The sequence below is a fragment of the Pongo abelii genome, chromosome 10 (assembly GCF_028885655.2).
Source record: "Pongo abelii isolate AG06213 chromosome 10, NHGRI_mPonAbe1-v2.0_pri, whole genome shotgun sequence".
In the NCBI taxonomy this organism is placed as follows: domain Eukaryota; kingdom Metazoa; phylum Chordata; class Mammalia; order Primates; family Hominidae; genus Pongo; species Pongo abelii.
In genome coordinates, this window is record NC_071995.2 from 3793460 (window position 1) to 3799459 (window position 6000).

A 6000-nucleotide genomic window follows, 5' to 3' on the forward strand; every position below is an offset into this window, starting at 1 on the left:
CAAGCAATGGGCTAGTGACTAGCTGGGTACTTAACAGGGAGTTCCAGGAGGTAAAGCAGATATGAGGGGATTAGTAAACTCTCCCCATATTATGAGTTAAACAAAGGTCGTATGCATATGCTGCAGAGATGGGAGCATCCTAAGCCGCCCACACATTCCTGGCCAATGGAGTCTTCCCCATGTACAGTGGAGATGCAAGGGCTCAGGGGAAAACAGAAGCCTCGGCAGACTTGGGGGAAAATGCCTGAAATTTTGATGCACTCTCCAGGTTACTCACAAATCTGCCAGCAGAAAGTAAAAATCTTGCTGGCTCGAGATATTTGAGCATAACCTCTGACCAATCTTTGGCTGAGCGCTAATCTAGGCAGACACATGGGCAACTCTAGGAAGCCAGGCTTAAGAACAAGAAACAAGGCCAGCTGGCCGGGCACGGTGGCTCACGCCTGTAATCCCAGCACTTTGGGAGGCCGAGGCGAGCAGATCACGAGGTCAGGAGTTCGAGACCAGCCTGACCAACATGGTGAAACCCCGTCTCTACTAAAAATACAAAAATTAACTGGGCGTGGTGGCGCGCACCTGTAATCCCAGTTACTCAGGAGGCTGAGGCAGGAGAACTGCTTGAACCTGGGAGGTGGAGGTTGCAGTGAGCCGAAATTACGCCACAGCACTCCAGCCTGGGTGATAGAGCGAGACTCGGTCTCAAAAAAAAAAAAAAAAAGAAAGAAACAAGGCCGGGTGTGGTGGCTCACGCCTGTAATCCCAGCACTTTGGGAGGCTGAGGCAGGTGGATCATGAGGTCAAGAGATTGAGACCATCCTGGCTTACACAGTGAAACCCTGTCTCTACTAAAAATACACACACAAAAAAAATTAGCAGGGTGTGATGGCATGCTCTTGTAGTCCCAGCTACTCAGGAGGCTGAGGCAGGAGAATCGTTTGAACCCGGGAGGCAGAGCTTGCAGTGAGCTGAGATCGCACCACTGCACTCCAGCCTGGGCAACAGAGCAAGACTCTGTCTCAAAAACAAACAAACAAAAAAAGAATAACAAACAAGAAAAACAGCAGCAGAGACAGTCATAGATGTACACTGCAGAAGAGGCAAGCTTCACAGATTCCAGACAAGTTATTAAATAAACATGCAAAACAATAACAACACTCAAAATTAAAATCCAAAGTTGCTACAATATACTATGTAAAATATCCAGTTTTCAACAAAAAAATTATAAGGCAGGCAAAGCAACACAAAGGTATGACCATATTCAGGAAAAAAAAAGAGGAGTCAATTGAAATTGTCTCTGAATGTCCCTGGATGTTGGGTCTAGCAGACAGTTTTTAAAGCAGTTATTAGAAATATGTTCAAGGAACTCCAGGAAACCATGTTTAAAATTTTAAAGAAAGTATGACAACAATAAATAAACAATATCAACAAAAGAAATTACACAAATGAATCAATTCTAAAACAATGGATGTCACAAGGCAGTGAAATGACATATTCGAAATGGTGAAAAATATCTGTCAACAAATTACTTACATCCATCAAAACTATCCTTCACAAATGAAGGCAAAGTAAAGACATTCCCAGGTAACCAAAGAGTGAGAGAATGTTTTGCTAGCAAATGTACCTCACGATAAATACTAAAGGAAATCCTTTAGGCTTAAAGAAAGTAACACCATAAGATACTCAAATCCACAGAAAGAAAGGAAGCAGTTCAGAAATTATAAATATGTGGGTAAATATAAAAGACTTCAGAAATATATTTTTTCCAATTTTTTTCTCTTAACTTCTTTAAAAGACATAAAATTGTATAAAACAAAACTTATAACACTGTATTGTTGGGTATATAACACACATAGAATTTGATATGATAATGATGGAACAAAGGAGGGTAGAGAAAAGAAATAAATATTTTTAGAATTAATTTAGTATTATTCTGAATTAGATTGCAAGAAGTTGAGATGCACATTGTAATTCCTAAAACACCTAAGAATATAACTCAAAAATACAGCAGAAAAATCAACAGAGGAATTAAAATGCTACACTAAAAATATTCATTGAACATGAAAGACGGAAGTAAAAGAGGAGCAAAGGAATAATAACAAAAAGATGAGAAAAATAGAAAACACACAGAAAAATAACAAATATAAATCCATACCAATAATTACATAAAATATAAATGGACTAAATGCCCTACTCAAAAGGAACAGGTTTTCAGACTGGATAAAAAAGAACAAGACCAAATTTTTGTATGTTTGTATATGCTGTCTACGAGAAACATAGCTTAGCTTCAAAGAAACAAGAAACATAGCTTAGCTTCAAAGAAACAAAGAAAATTAAATGTAAAAGGATGGAGGACTTCCAGTTTCAGCTATGACGTGTGAAGAGCTTAGAAGTTATCACTTCCATTCTTACAAGATAAAAGCTGCACAAATGGAAAACATACTTTTCTTAGAGCCATCAGAAAATTGACATCTCAGGGCAAAGAAGCACCCTGAAATCTAGACAGATGAGTGAATACAGAGAACCACAGCCTAGGTCAGCTCTTGTAAAGCAGAAGCCACGACAGCCGTAAATGGACAGAAACACTTACATAGTAATTCTGATGGATTGCTGGGGGTCGAGTATGGATTTGCTTGAGTAATTCCTGGAGATGCAGTGTTAGTGTGCCTCCCCCACTACACTTGGATGGATTTTACCTTCAGGAGCCCCACCAGATTCTCACAATGAAGATCCAACAAAAAAATCCCTTATGTTTCAGGCAGGGGTGAGGGGAAAAGTAACCATTTAAAATATGCCAAAGCATTCTCCATTTCAAGGGCCTGCTCTCTGAGGGAACCAACTTTACCAGAGCCTTATGTACCTGAGGAAAGGATGATTAGCCAACTTCAGCTCCTTCTAGCCTTTCTGTCTCACTTGAAGGAAGGGAAAAACAAAACGAAACAAAAAACGTCTGAAGGTTATAGCCCAGAGACTCAGGAAAAAAAAAAAATTGACATTGTCTCTGAATGTCCCTGGATGTTGGGTCTAGGAGACAGTTTTTAAAGCAGTTATTAGAAATATGTTCTACTAAAATAAAATAAGCCTACTAAAAGACTGAGATTTAATCATAAAGTTATAGATCATTTCACCTCACCAACACCTTATGTATTAGGGTTCTCTAGAGGGACAGGACTGATAGGATACATACATATATGAAAGAGAGTTTATTAAGGAGTGTGGATTCACCAGATCACAAGATGAAGTCCCACAACAGACCGTCTGGAAGCCAGGGAGCAAGGAAACCAGTCTGAATCCCAAAACCTCAAAAGTAGAGAACCCTACAGGGCAGTCTTCAGTTTGTGGCCAAAGGCCCAATAACCCCTGGCAAACCACTGGTGGAGGTCCAAGAGTCCAAAAGCTGAAGAATTTAGAGTCCACTGTTCCAGGGCAGGAAGCATCCAGCACAGGAGAAAGATGGAGGCCAGAAGACTTAGCTAGTCTAGTCCTTACACTTTCCTCTGCTTGCTTTTATGCTAGCCACTCTGGCAGCTGATTCAATAGTAACTACCCAGATTGAGGATGGGTCTGCCTCTCCCAGTCCACTGACTCAAATGTTAATCTCCTTTGGCAACACCCTCACAGACATACCCAGCAACAATACTTTTCATCCTTCAATCCAATCAAATTGACACTTGGTATTAACCATCACACCTTATATCAACAGAGCTCTAGTATAACAGATTACATCTGAAAGACCTGAAAAACACAAGTTCTATTTAAGAAAGGGTTCTGGCCAGACGCGGTGGCTCACACCTGTAATCCCAGCACTTTGGGAGGCCGAGGCGGGCGGATCACGAGGTCAGGAGATCGAGGCCATCCTGGCTAACACGGTGAAACCCCGTCTCTACTAAAAATATAAAAAATTAGCCAAGCGTGGTGGCAGGTGCCTGTAGTCCCAGCTACTACGGAGGCTGAGGCAGGAGAATGGTGTGAACCTGGGAGGCAGAGCTTGCAGTGAGCCAAGAGCACCCCACTGCACTCCAGCCTGGGCGACAGAGCGAGACTCCGACTCAAAAAAAAAAAAAAAAAAGAAGGGATTCTTATGGGAACCCAATGACAACAGGACAGAGGGAGGAAATCAAGGATGCTGGAGGTAACTAAATTATCTGGCACCTATAGCTATGGTAAACATTAAACATAGCCCAGCTTGTAGCCAGATTAACAGAAAACCTCACACAATGGCATCTTTATCTTAGTTTCTACTACCCAATACACCATGTCTGCTTTCAATAGAAAATTACAAAGCATGCTAAAAGGCAAGAAAAAACAAACTGAGGAGACAAGCATTAGAACCGGACTCACATATAACACAGACTATGGAATTATCAGGTAAGAAAATTAAAAAGAATTATGATTAACATATTAAGGGCTGTAATGGAAGAAGTAGACAATATGTAAGAACAGATGGATCATGAGCAGAGAGGTGGAAATTCTAAGAAATAATCGAAAGAAAGTGCTAGAAATCAAATATACTGTAGAACAAATAATGTCTTTGACAGGCTCATCAGTAGACTGGAAACAGCTAAGGAAAGAGTCAGTGAGGCTGAAGATATGCCAGTAGAAACTTCCCAAACTGAAATGCAAAGAGGAAAAAAAAAAAGAAAAAACAGAATATCCAAGAACTGTGGGATGATCACAAAAGGTAAAACATATGTGTAATGGGACTATCAAAAGGAAAAGAAAGAGAGAAAGAAGCAGGAGAAATTTGAGTAACAAACGCTGAGAATTTTCCAAAATTAATAATAGAAACCAAACTTCAGGAAGCTCAGAGAACATCAATCAGGATAAAATTTAAAAATCTACAACTAGGCATATCACATTCAAACTTCAGAAAACCAAAGACGAAGAAAATCCTGAAAGAAGTCATGAGGGGTGGAGGTGAGGGGCGGACATCTCGCCTATAGAGGAACAGAGATAAAAATTACAGTGAACTTTTTATTAGTCTGGGTTCTCCAGGGAAACAGAACCAACAGAATACACACACACACACACACACACACACACACACGTGTGCCACATCTCTCTCTCGCTCTTTCTCTCTCTTTTTCACACACACACACATCACATCTCTCTCTCTCTCTTTCATGCATACACACACACACACATCACATCACATCTCTCTTTACACAAACACACACATATGTGTGTATGGGTGGGGAGAGAGAGGCGGGAAGGATAAGGAATTAGCTCATGCAACTATGGAGGCTAAGTCCCAAGATCTGCCATCAGCAAGCTGGAGAACCAGGAGAGTTCATGGTATACTTGCAGCCTGAGTCTGAAGAACTGAGAACAAGGAGAGCCAATAGCATAACTTCTAGCCTCAGTCCAAGTTTAAAGGCAGTAGAAGAAAAACGTCCCAACTCTAAGACAGGCAGAGAGAGGGAATTCTCTTACTCCAACTCTTTGTTCTATTTAGGCCTTCAATAGATTGGATGAAGTCCACCCATATTGGGGAGGGCAATCTGCTTTACTCAGTCTACCGATTCAGATGTTAACCTCATCAGAAGCACTCTCACGGACACACTCAGAACAATGTTTAACAAAATATATGAACACCCTATGGCCCAGTCAACATATCAAATTAACCATCACAGACTTCTCGTCAGAGAGTTAAGTGAAACATTTGAAGTGTTGAAAGGAAAACCCTCTAACCTAGAATTCTATACTCAGCAAAATTATCTTTTAAAAGTGAAGGCACAATAAACAAAACAAACAAAAACAAAAACTAAGAAAACTCTGACAAACAAAAACTGAGAAAACTCATCATCAGTAGATCTGCCCTACAAGAAATGTTAAAAGAAATTCTTTAGAGAGAAGGAAATATGATAGGAAGAGTATTGAAGAAGGAATAATTAAAATAAAATACAATTCTTTACTTTTCTTATTCTTAATTGATGTAATGGATAATAACTTGTTCAAAGAAATAATATAACAATGTATTAGGTGATTATAACATATAGATAA